This window comes from Typopeltis vanoorti, chromosome 21 (assembly GCF_054136105.1).
Source record: "Typopeltis vanoorti isolate ZY-2024b chromosome 21, IOZ_Tvanoo_1.0, whole genome shotgun sequence".
Classification (NCBI taxonomy): domain Eukaryota; kingdom Metazoa; phylum Arthropoda; class Arachnida; order Uropygi; family Thelyphonidae; genus Typopeltis; species Typopeltis vanoorti.
This window is the reverse complement of record NC_143569.1, coordinates 42,138,767-42,149,867: the sequence shown is the minus strand read 5'-3', so window position 1 is coordinate 42,149,867 and position 11,101 is coordinate 42,138,767. Positions and strand designations below refer to the sequence as shown.

The 11,101-nt window shown below is 37.2% G+C and overlaps 1 non-coding gene across 1 annotated transcript; it reads right to left on the bottom strand.

The window, feature by feature from the left end:
• Window positions 1-8,323: 8,323 nt before the first annotated feature.
• On the bottom strand, window positions 8,324-8,396 carry TRNAK-UUU (transfer RNA lysine (anticodon UUU)). Its single transcript has one exon. It is a non-coding gene; the product is annotated as a tRNA-Lys (tRNA).
• Between the last annotated feature and the right edge of the window lie 2,705 nt (window positions 8,397-11,101).

Below are 11,101 nucleotides of genomic sequence, written 5' to 3'. Positions count from 1 at the left end.
TAATAATATGATTTTTTAACTTTAATTGTTCATCACCCCCGAAGTCCTTTGGAGAGAGATACTGGTCACGTATTCAGTATTTAAAAAAAAAAAAAAAAAAAAAAAAAGCTACCCTACTTTTCTGTTTCAGTTGGCGGAAGTGACATCATACTCAGACGGTGCCCGTATCTGCGCATATAACAGTTAATCGTAAAGTGCATTCTTAATTAATACCGAAAATTTACAACAAGTAAATTAGCTCATTCAAGCAATGTTATGAGAATTTTATTTATTTATTTTTTTTAAGCCCGTTAGTTTCAAACCTCATAGTAGTGCAAGAATGTCACGGTTAAACTGGCAGTTCTACCAATATTACTAACCGTGACTACCTATGCTATATCCGGTAATTCGTCTTCATTATGGCAACAATGAGACAAGCACGAGCAGGATAATATAATGAAATATACAACGTTGGCACCACGAGAATTACAATGTGAACTATTCACGCATGCGCATCTTTTTTTTTTTTTTTTTTTTAGATAAGAAATGTACAATTAGGTCAAATTGTACATTTCCCGGCTTGGAATGCCACGCGTGGGAATTTTTTGACGTAACAAAATAACAGCAACATTTAGATAAATCAATAGAGCCCCCACCATCTTGATTAACTCTTGTTGTACGCATGCGTACAGACACCCAGCAGTGATATACCTCTTAAGCATCTGTTAGCCCAAATCATCCCTGCGGTTTCCACTTCAGAATGACCCCATGCTGATCCCTCGTGTCGCATTGGAACATCGCGAGCCTTTTCGACAATCGGCTCTCGCTGACTGACGCACTGACCCTACACAATGAGCCACTGTCCACCAGAAAGCCGATTAAATTTTCCTGTATGAGTGTGAGCGACATGCATCCGCTATTGAGGCTCACTCCTGATTAACCGACTGCTCCTCACATCACGGAGCCTTTGTCGGTGACCATCGAAGGTCAGCAGGCTTTTTCAGGTCATTTGGTGTGTGTGGTATTCACTTCTGTGATCAAAGGATTTGGAGTACACTCATCAGTTGGACGTAATCGTATTTTAGAAGGGTGTTTCGGCCAGGTGTGGGTTGTGATTGCTCTTTCTGGTGGTGAAAGGTGCGTCCCCTTAGTCACTAAGGTCTGCCGTTATTAGAATTTATCACAAAATGGTTGAGGTTAACAATCCACCAAGTTTATCGTATTGTAGTATCTCTGTTATGCCTAGTTTGTTATTACAATAGCTTTTCCGCGACAAATCTTTTATTACTCGGATCCCCGTTTATTAAAAAATGACTTATGTCTTTCTCAGTGGCGACTCGTGGCTTGAAATCGTGGTGGGGCTGCAACTTTCGAAATATACATACACACTCTAAGCACAGTGTACACGTGTTTGGATAAAATATCAAAATTATGGTAAAAATTAAAAAAAAATTAAACATGAAAAAATATTGTTTATTATCGATAAAATTATACAGTTTAGTATAATTCAAAATTCCTTAAAAATAAAATCCATTCCTTTAATTGTAATTAATGGAATGGATTTACAATTTTTGGACATTACAATTAAATCCTTTAATTTTAATGCCCAAATACTACTACTACTGGAGCAAACTGTATATAAACAGCAGTGGAACTGCGCGACGGACAGTGCCTCATTACGCTAATAGCTCGCATCTCACTATGACGCCCATATGCTTGCGCGCGTAGCAAATACTAGCAATATGACACTGTGATAAACACAGTACTGCTAGCGTCCTTCGCCCTCCTAAGTGCTACAAGATGGATTTTTATTGTTTTTTATATAGGATCGTTGCTGATAAAATTAAATGTTACAGGCAAATATAAATAAATTAATAAATATATTTATATGTCGAGAAAAATTGGGGGTGCTGCAGTTTCGCAGTGCCTATGCACGAGCCGTTCCTGATCTCGCTTATATTGCTGGTTACTATTTATTCTTCCATTTCTCAGTTTTAAAATTATTGCTTAAAAAAATCAAAATTCAGTTAGAAACTTAATTTTTAGAATATTCGAAGGGAATTAATTACTTGGTGAAGGATCCGATAACAATCAAGAGTCGCGGAAGGCTATCCTATCGAAATCGGCATAAGAAAGAAACCATTCATCGGTGAACAAGACGGCTGCCTACAATGACAGAAAAAGGCAAATAAAAAAATAAAAGAAGGAACAAAGTAAAGTAAGTATATAAAGAGAACCAAATAAGCTACAAGCATCAATTACAGAAAATAAAAATATAGGGTATAGAGTGAAAGAATAACAAGACACCGCGTGATCAAGGGATTATAAACAAGGTCAGTATTCTACAACAAGAGTGAGCCGGAGCTAGTCACTCGGTGAGCTCAGTTACCTGTTCAACATTAAGCCGATGTAAGAACTCACTTGGAACAGGCTTGCTTTACTTTCTGTATTTGGAAGACTGCTGGAAATAATAAGAGCGTTTGGTGAGCATCAATTTATCTTTCTGCCCTGACATCTGGTGACAGCTCCGAGGTAATTCACATTACAACAGTTTCTTTACAGAATCCTTAAAGGAGTTGATCTTTTTGCCTAATTGCGTAATCACACGTTAAGAAAGAAGCGTCTTAGGTAGGACAATAGAGGGGTTAGTTTCACAGGGAGACACTTGAAGTTGCATTACGTCCCTCTTTCTCTTGGGATAATTTTCGTGGCATACTTGATAGTAAGAAGGAATTCTTACTTGAAGATTTTTTTAAATTTTTCTTTTATTTTTAGGATCTCCTCATCTTATAGTCCTTATAAGGACTGGCTTAAAGGGGCGAAGCAAGAATGCTTTTCATCTTCCCCGTTATCTGTAGACGACAGTGTAGGGATAAGGTGTTATTGAGCAATTAAAGCTCTGATCATGGCAGGAGGGTAACAGCAGTAGCCGAGCCTCAGTTAGAACTTCATTGGCTACAGCATTGCCATCCATTACCCTCCAAGGGTATTGGATTGAATGAATCAATCAATCACCGCATCTCACGGTCCGATTTCCTCATCTCATGTAACCAGACAAATTAAAGTGTAAGGGAATTTCATAATGAAAAGGTGTTGGCTTTCAAATAAAAATAAAAGTCAAAATTATTTTATTGCAAATGAAAATATTTTCATAGAAATACGAGATGGATCTATACTATCTCGTATTCTATGAAAATATTTTCATAGAAATACGAGATAGTATAGAGAGTACAAACCTCAGCCTTGGCTTATGAGAATACAAACCTTACCTTGGCTTGCACTACTTAAAAGACACCAATCTGTCCAGGAACCCGTATATTCGCCTTTTATTAGTGCATTGACTACTTTTCACTGGCCCTGCAACTAGGACGGATTTATAATATTTCCTATTTCTTTTTATTTAAATTAAGGATTATTAAATCTCACAATATTTCAAAGCCGAATAAGAAACTCAAAGATCGGAATCAAAGAGTTTCATGCTGAATATAGTAAATTATAAAAATTTAGGCGGATTGTAGCATAAGCTAAAGCACGTAGTTCAATACTAGGGCAACTTGTAGCAAAAGTGGGTAAAAGTTCTCATCACTATTCTTAGTATTTCCCATAATGCAAAACACATCTCCTAGAAGATGTATGATGTTATACATTATATGGTGGAAGGTCACTACCCAGACCGGTTTCGACCTTTGTATAGGTGAAGCGGGCTCACGTCTCACCACCATGCAGAGCCATAATTTCAGCGATGGCCCCACTCAGAGACAGGCAAAAACCTACCCCCCCAAGCAGAGCCTCTCAAATCATCAGAGCCAATCCCGTACCGGTTTCAACCCTCATAGGGGTCTCATCAGTGAGTAGGTAGACCTAGATAATACGGAGGTTATAGCGAAAAGAACTTTTTTACTTTGCTACACAAGTTGTCAAAAAGGTGCAACCATAAATTACTTAAATAAATAAATAGCCAATAGGCTTCACTTCGGCGATGTAACATTATTTAAATTATTATTAAAATTAAACATAATTTAAATAATGTTACATCGCCGAAGTGAAGCCTATTGGCTCTTTATTTATTTAAGAAATTTATTTACGTTCCCTATTTCTATTAATTTATAAATAGCGAAATGAAGCCTTTTAAGGCTCTTCTTCAATAATTACAAAACTTTTTGCTTATTATTATTATAACTATTGTTTCATATTTCCATTCAGGAGACATATATTCATCCAGTATAATATTTAATTGTAACACTTTAACAATTGAATACAATGCGAGTGGGAGGGATGGTTAAGACAGATTTTATGAGATAGGAGATAAGATACTCTTAAACATGAGCTTGAGATTAACTAACACAGCTAGAGATTTCTTACCGAGAAAAAGAGAGAGAGAGAGAATGAAAAAAAAAAAAAATCACGACCAACGATGGTAAGCCTGAACTCAAGTAGGGATTCGCTAAAACCGAGATAACGTATCCCCTTTGCTTCTTTTTACTTTACATTTATTTTAATCGCCATTGTAAACTGTTTTTATTAAACTTTCACATGCGCAGAAATAATATCAACATGATCAGCAATGCTAATTATACTTCCGCCTTTTAATTAATTTCACAAATTAATATATTCATGATTATTAATGAATAACAATTTCCAATATTAGTAATAATACTAACTACATCCAAGCAGTATTAGTTGTATATTAATCATCTTTAACTAATGCTGGCTTAGCTCGCCGAGTGGTTAGCGTATCCGCTCTCCAGACAAAAGGCTGCGGGTTCGAATCCCGTCGTGGGCATGGATGTTTGTGATTGTCTGTGGAAATATTAGTGGCGATGGTGGGCAGTAGATGGTGTGGGTGTAGTTCCAGTTCGTTGTAGTTGGTGAATTGAGTAGAGAAAGAGAGTTGTGGAGTAAGCCCCTCCCTCGATGAGTCCCTGGAGGTGTCACATAATAATAATAATAGTAACCACAGAAAGGTGTTCAGTGCTAACTTTGGGTTCAAATTCCATGTTTATGGATGGATAGATGATTTTTATCACAGGTGTGAAACCACTCCTCTACATATTTGGAGACCCAAAGTGTCTTGAGTTCCATGTTTGATCTCTAAAGCACAATTTCTAGATTATCTCATCCCTAGTTAACCCAGATTTATAACCCTTTCTTGGATGAGATTATCGCAAAAAAATACATTAATCAGTTTAATGATAAGTGTTATAAGTCAATTGTTATAATTGACTAAAAGTCTTGTCATCTTTCACAGATACAAACGGACGGAATTTTAGTCCATATTAAACTAAATCCAGTTTCGTTTCCATGACAACCCCCATTTATATTCTGAAGTAAATTTTGATGAAGACATCAGGCGATTTTTTTTTTTTTTTAATGGTAGGACTGCAATGATCACTCTATTTTTGCCACATCATTTCGAGTGTTGTGGAACATTCCCTGCTGCTACCGTATCCGAACCGTATGTAGCGGTATATGGTTGATTAGATGACCACTGTGCAAACTCAAACTGAGATTGACTATATCATAATACCCACCTCCCACCAGTCTGGCAGACCCTTTTGTGACCACAACTAGCTTTGGGACACTTTTCCCCTTATGTGAGTGGCTTCCTGGGGAGTTCATCTGTCCAGTCTCTGAGCGATGCTCAATCGGCAGTGTCGCTACCTACGAAAGGGTAACGGCTCCCTCTGAGTACGAAATCAACGGTGTTATCTTATAGAGAGACAGCGGGACAGATGGAGCTGGAGTAAGCATGTGGGGATCAGAGCTGCCTGTCAAGTCTAGGGATTTCATTAAATGTTATGTTGCTTGTCAAGACCACAGCTAAGATAGGACAGCAGCAAAGAAACTGATAAATGTGTCGAATTCTTGATTTGTTGACTCCTCTTTATGTTGCCCCACCAGTACCATCTACCGGAGTATTGAAGATGATGGAGATAGAAATTATGATAACCAAGAAGGATTCAAAAATGAATAGATAGCATTTTATGAATACCTTATTTTAAAAGGATTGAATCAGTGTAAGAATCGAGACCCAAGCTCAAATAGACTGGATTGATTTAACTATTATTAATCTCTGTGTCTGGAACCTGGATACGAAATCGTATTTTAATAATACTTATACCAAATTCCCATAATTATATAATAAACCCATCGAGGAAATTATTATCCTATCTGATATTTCGCATCTGATATAAAACTAGATTCCCATTGTGTTCGATAACTTTAGATTATGTTTTATTCGACAAGACAAGACCTGCACGATGTCAGCCTATAATTAGAATGTCCTGTATCTTGACATGTTAATTAGAGGTTCAAACGCTTCGTGACAACAATATTAACACGCTTCTAACAACGTAATGGAGATTGTTTTAAATAGCACGAACAAAATAATTGAACTGATTGTTATATGAATAAAAATATACATTTTCAGACTATTTTTATGTGAATTTCAAAAATTAGCGAGACAGTTGGTACGCTCTTTATTGCAGACGTTTCCGATGTAGTTTTACAATATTTGTTCGGCGCATGTCTATTTTTGAGGGTTTAAAGCGGCCTCTGTCGTCAAAATATGGAACAACGGATGGTATAGTATAAATGCTATATATAAGTTGATAATCTCGATGTCACATTAGCTACTACTTAACAGTATTAATTGCAAAGAAGAATAATTAGTATTATTTTCTCTAAACTTATGTTTATAAAATTTTAAAAGATTGCACGTGTCACTGTAATAAATCTGCGATGATTAATGTGCTGGTAATTATGACTAGGTTCAAATCTCATGAAGCTTGAAAGAATAAATGAAAAGAAATAAAGTGAAACCTACAAGTTATTTTATTTTCTATTTTGCACGCAAAGTTGCACGAGACATTGCAAGTGTTTCCTGTCATATATCTTTCTTGACGTCACAATACTGAGAAGTTTCATATGCTGTGCAATAAGCAGAACACGTCTGCTAGAGTTCGTTGCTTTCTTTCTTTCTTTTTTTTTTTTTTTTACATTAAAGTGGTAGATTTCAAAACTAACGACATCAATGGAATTTTAGACTTTTTTTTTTTCCTGCTTGCATGAGCGAGCAGCAAAAGTGAAAAGAAAGGAACCATGCTCGATAGAGAAACCCAGTCAGTATAATAAAAACCAACCGGGAGAATTAAGCCTACATTTTTTAAATGAAATAATTTTATCACATTACAAAGTAAACAATTCAAACGCTTAGGCTTTCAAAACCAAACCGTTCTCTTCTTTAGCATATTAGGTCACGTGACAAACTACATTTGAAGGAAACTTATTACGACCCGACATCATCCAACATATAAATCTTGGCGTTGTCTGCCATTAAATGTTGCCACACCCCACACGGTCTCTCTGGGGGGTTCCCCCATCCCTAGAATACGCAGGAGAAAGGGGGAAGAGGGAGGAAACAGCGGTTGAGAACGCGAGCCACGCGCTCCTAGCGGCTACAAAAGATTTTTCTAACTTCCCAGGCGCTTCGATCCTCTCCACATGCGACTGCACGGAGCGTAGTCGAGTCTGAAGCATCCCTGCGGGACATCCGAATCGGATCCGAGGAAACCAACCGCAGAGCACGTGTGTGCAAGAAGAATCCTGCAGAATGTCTGCTTTAGCATCAGCAGGTTTTATTTATTTTTTATTTTTTGTTTTCTATTGGAGCTCTCGCTGTATAGTGAAAGGGAAAACGGCACGTGCGGCGGTGCTAACGGCAACCAGAGAGTCTCATTTAGAGGATAGCAGGAAGGAACTAAATGATCGGAGGTCGTTTCTCGGACAGGGACCGACTCATCCTCACGGAAGTTATCTTTCATGCAATATCATGACAGCCTGAGAACCCCGGGAAGCTATGTGTGTGTGTGTACAATGCCTTAACAAAAGTGTTCTCACACCTATATTTGGATTATCCGAATAAAGTACAAAATAACTCGATTAAATTTGTATAACTGCTTGAATCCATACACCACTCCCTATACAAAGACGTGTAAATGAAATGTCCATATACTACATTGAAAGACAAGTTTTAATCTTTGAACAATAGGAATCTATTTTAGGAAGCAACCAGATTCGTTTTCACCAGCTAAAATAATGAGAACTGCAGCTAAATTAACCCATTTTCCTTGCCAGGCTTAAGATTCCAGGGGTTGGCAAAGTTCCAAGTCGCCCTGGTTGCGGCAGTAATAAGAAATATCAATAGTTCCTTTTTAGATAAGCTTTTTTTTTAATGAAAGTCATTTGTTTATGCGAGAAAAGTACAGCGATTATGGTTAAATTAATAGTAATAAATCTAAGTAGTAATTACAAAATAAAATTGAATATTAAAAAAAAAAGCTTACGCCCGAACAGGGACTTGAACCCTGGACCCTTAGGTTAAAAGCCTAATGCTCTGCCGACTGAGCCATCCGGGCAACGTATCAATGGCTCATAAGTAGCTGTGATTAGCTAACCTTATTTATATTATAATTATTTTCCGTACGGATCAATGTTTTTTTTTTATATATATTAGATACAATAGGCAAAAATAAAACATAAATAAATCCTTGGTCCACCCACGGTAATGATATAGAAAACATTTTATACATTAAAAAACAAAGTTTTTTTTTAGGGGGGGGGGATAATTGTTTTTTTTTTTAGTTCCAAAAACAGGCACAAAGGTTTCAGAAGCTGTAGAGTATTTCTAAAATAAAAGATATTTAAAACAAATTAATTTTAATCATTTCAAAAATGTCATCAACAAAATTTTAAATGATAAAAAAGAAAGTCAGAATAAATGTTAGTTGAGCTTCAGACATCACCCTTAGTGTTCAATGTGTTATGAATTTTAAAGGGCTGTTGATTCGTTGTGCATGCAAGGGATTGTGTTGATATTGGCTGACTATCTATAACTTTATTTTCAAAAATTCAGATTTTGATTTTCTTTAATTTAGGAATAAAGTCAAGGATTGAATTCAGTTGTTAAGGTTTCTAGGCATCAAACTTGAAGCCATTTAGTCTCTAAGCCTGGATTGTAAGGTTAATAAATGTGAATCAACTAGAAATTTATTACATGTAGATATTTCTATCCAATCTTGTACCTTTCGAGCTCCAATAATATTGGTAAGGTAGTGTAAACACAAATCCTACAAACTGTAGCAATTTGGTGTTTGGTATTCACACCTCGCATTGCAGTGCAAATTAGCTGACACGGTTATGTCAAAAAGGTCACGTGAGTAGAATCATACTTCTCTTTGCGACCAGTAAAGTCAATATGGTACAGAACTTTACAAAATAAAAGATGACGGCCAATACATCATTTTGGCGAACACACGTGCGCTTAAAGGGGGAGGGGAGAATTTCTATTACGAAATATTCCTTGTAAGTACAGAGATATGCATCAAAAGAATTAAGTTGTCAATTGGCTGGTTCACCTCAGAATAGTCATCCGAAAATGTCTGAGGATTGCAATGTTGGATCAGAAATTTTGCTAATCCTCAATTCAGAATCATGCAATGGCAATCCATTGTAGTGATCCTTACGGTATTCTGCTCTGACCCACTCTTAGGATGACACGCATTCCATTATGTGCATCGTCCACTGAACATGGGAGCTTTTAAAATCACGGAGTGCAGACAACCTGTCGACAAAAAAAAAAAAAAAAAAGGTGAGAAGGGGGAGAAGCAGTTTCTGTCCCTCACACACCGAGTCTTTTAATCCCTGCAAAGCCGTTAATTGAGGGATCTTCACAGGTTCCTCGCGGATGCACTCAATTTTTCCACACCTTGCTACGCTCCCCGCTTTCAGCCTGTTTGTTTTCTTTGCCTTTCAAAGCCGTCACTGTACGGAGACCGTTGTCATGACAACAAAGAAGAGAGGCTGGCTGTTTATTATTGTGTTGAGGGTGTGATTTGTGGTATGACTGTAATGACACTTTCCCCGCTTGAGAAGATGGTAAGTCTAGGCTGCGGTCTTATACACGTCATCGCCCTATTTCTTAGCTCCTTGCTATTTACACGGCTACAGAACGATTAACGAGGTCTTGTAACATACTTTAGATATCCCCCCCCAAGCTCCAACCTATCTTAACAACCCAGGTGTTGAGTTCTCAGAGAGGAGGGGGGGAAGGAAGGATATAGGGTGAAAATGTGCCAACTTAAGTAAGGTGTGAACAGAAGGCACTTTGTTGACCAAGTGTGACGTCAAAAGGTCAGCAAGATTAAAAAAAAAAATTGGGAAAAAAAGTTAAGACCGCTACTTAACACTTACTCGGATTATATAAAGCTACGTTATATTCCGTTTTTTTTTTTTTTTTTTTTTTTGGTCGTTGATATCTTGAAGTATGAATGAATTTGAAATCGACATCCCTATTTTAACGTTATAGATCATCACCATGTGCTGTTGATGAAAAGAACATTTCCACGAGCTGCTGAAATGAACATTAGCACGTGCCATTGATTACATGATGACGCATGCTTCTGTTGATGTGATTAACTTTTGTTAATAGCTTGCGTACATTGTTGTAAAAATATTATGAAATCAACAATACGCATAACTGTATTGTTATTGTTAAACCAGCAATACTATATCTTCTACTTTCAAGTGCCTATCACTCGTATTTTTTTTTCTGTTATAGTAAATGTCGCCTCTTCTAATTATTCTTCCTTCATTTTTTTCCTCCTTCCCACGCCACGTGTGTATCATTTCAACAAAGCCAGATGTCAAGAAACTGATTCTTTAGCGCCAAGCCAACACCTGAAATCATGCAGTCAACACCGGAACGTACATAGTTAACTGTAGCCGCAATTTGTAACCTTCCGCTCTAGGCGGGGGTGTAGCTTCCTATAAGAGAAAGATAACCGCCGTGAAGCTGCTGATTTATTGCCTAAAGATCTCGTCTTGGTTTCCCGTAGGAATATGCATAAACACCCCTAGTGGAGAAAGACAGCTGCTATAGACGATAATGCAATAAAGTGATTGTGACGTAACAATTGGTCTCAGAACCATCTGGTTTTTAGTTCGCGAACTTGCTCGCGTATACTGTTTTGTGGTTATGTTGAAACGAACATGTGACGTGAAACTCGAGTCATTTTGAAACGAACATGTGACGTCAAGACTCGAGTTCATTTTGAAATAAACA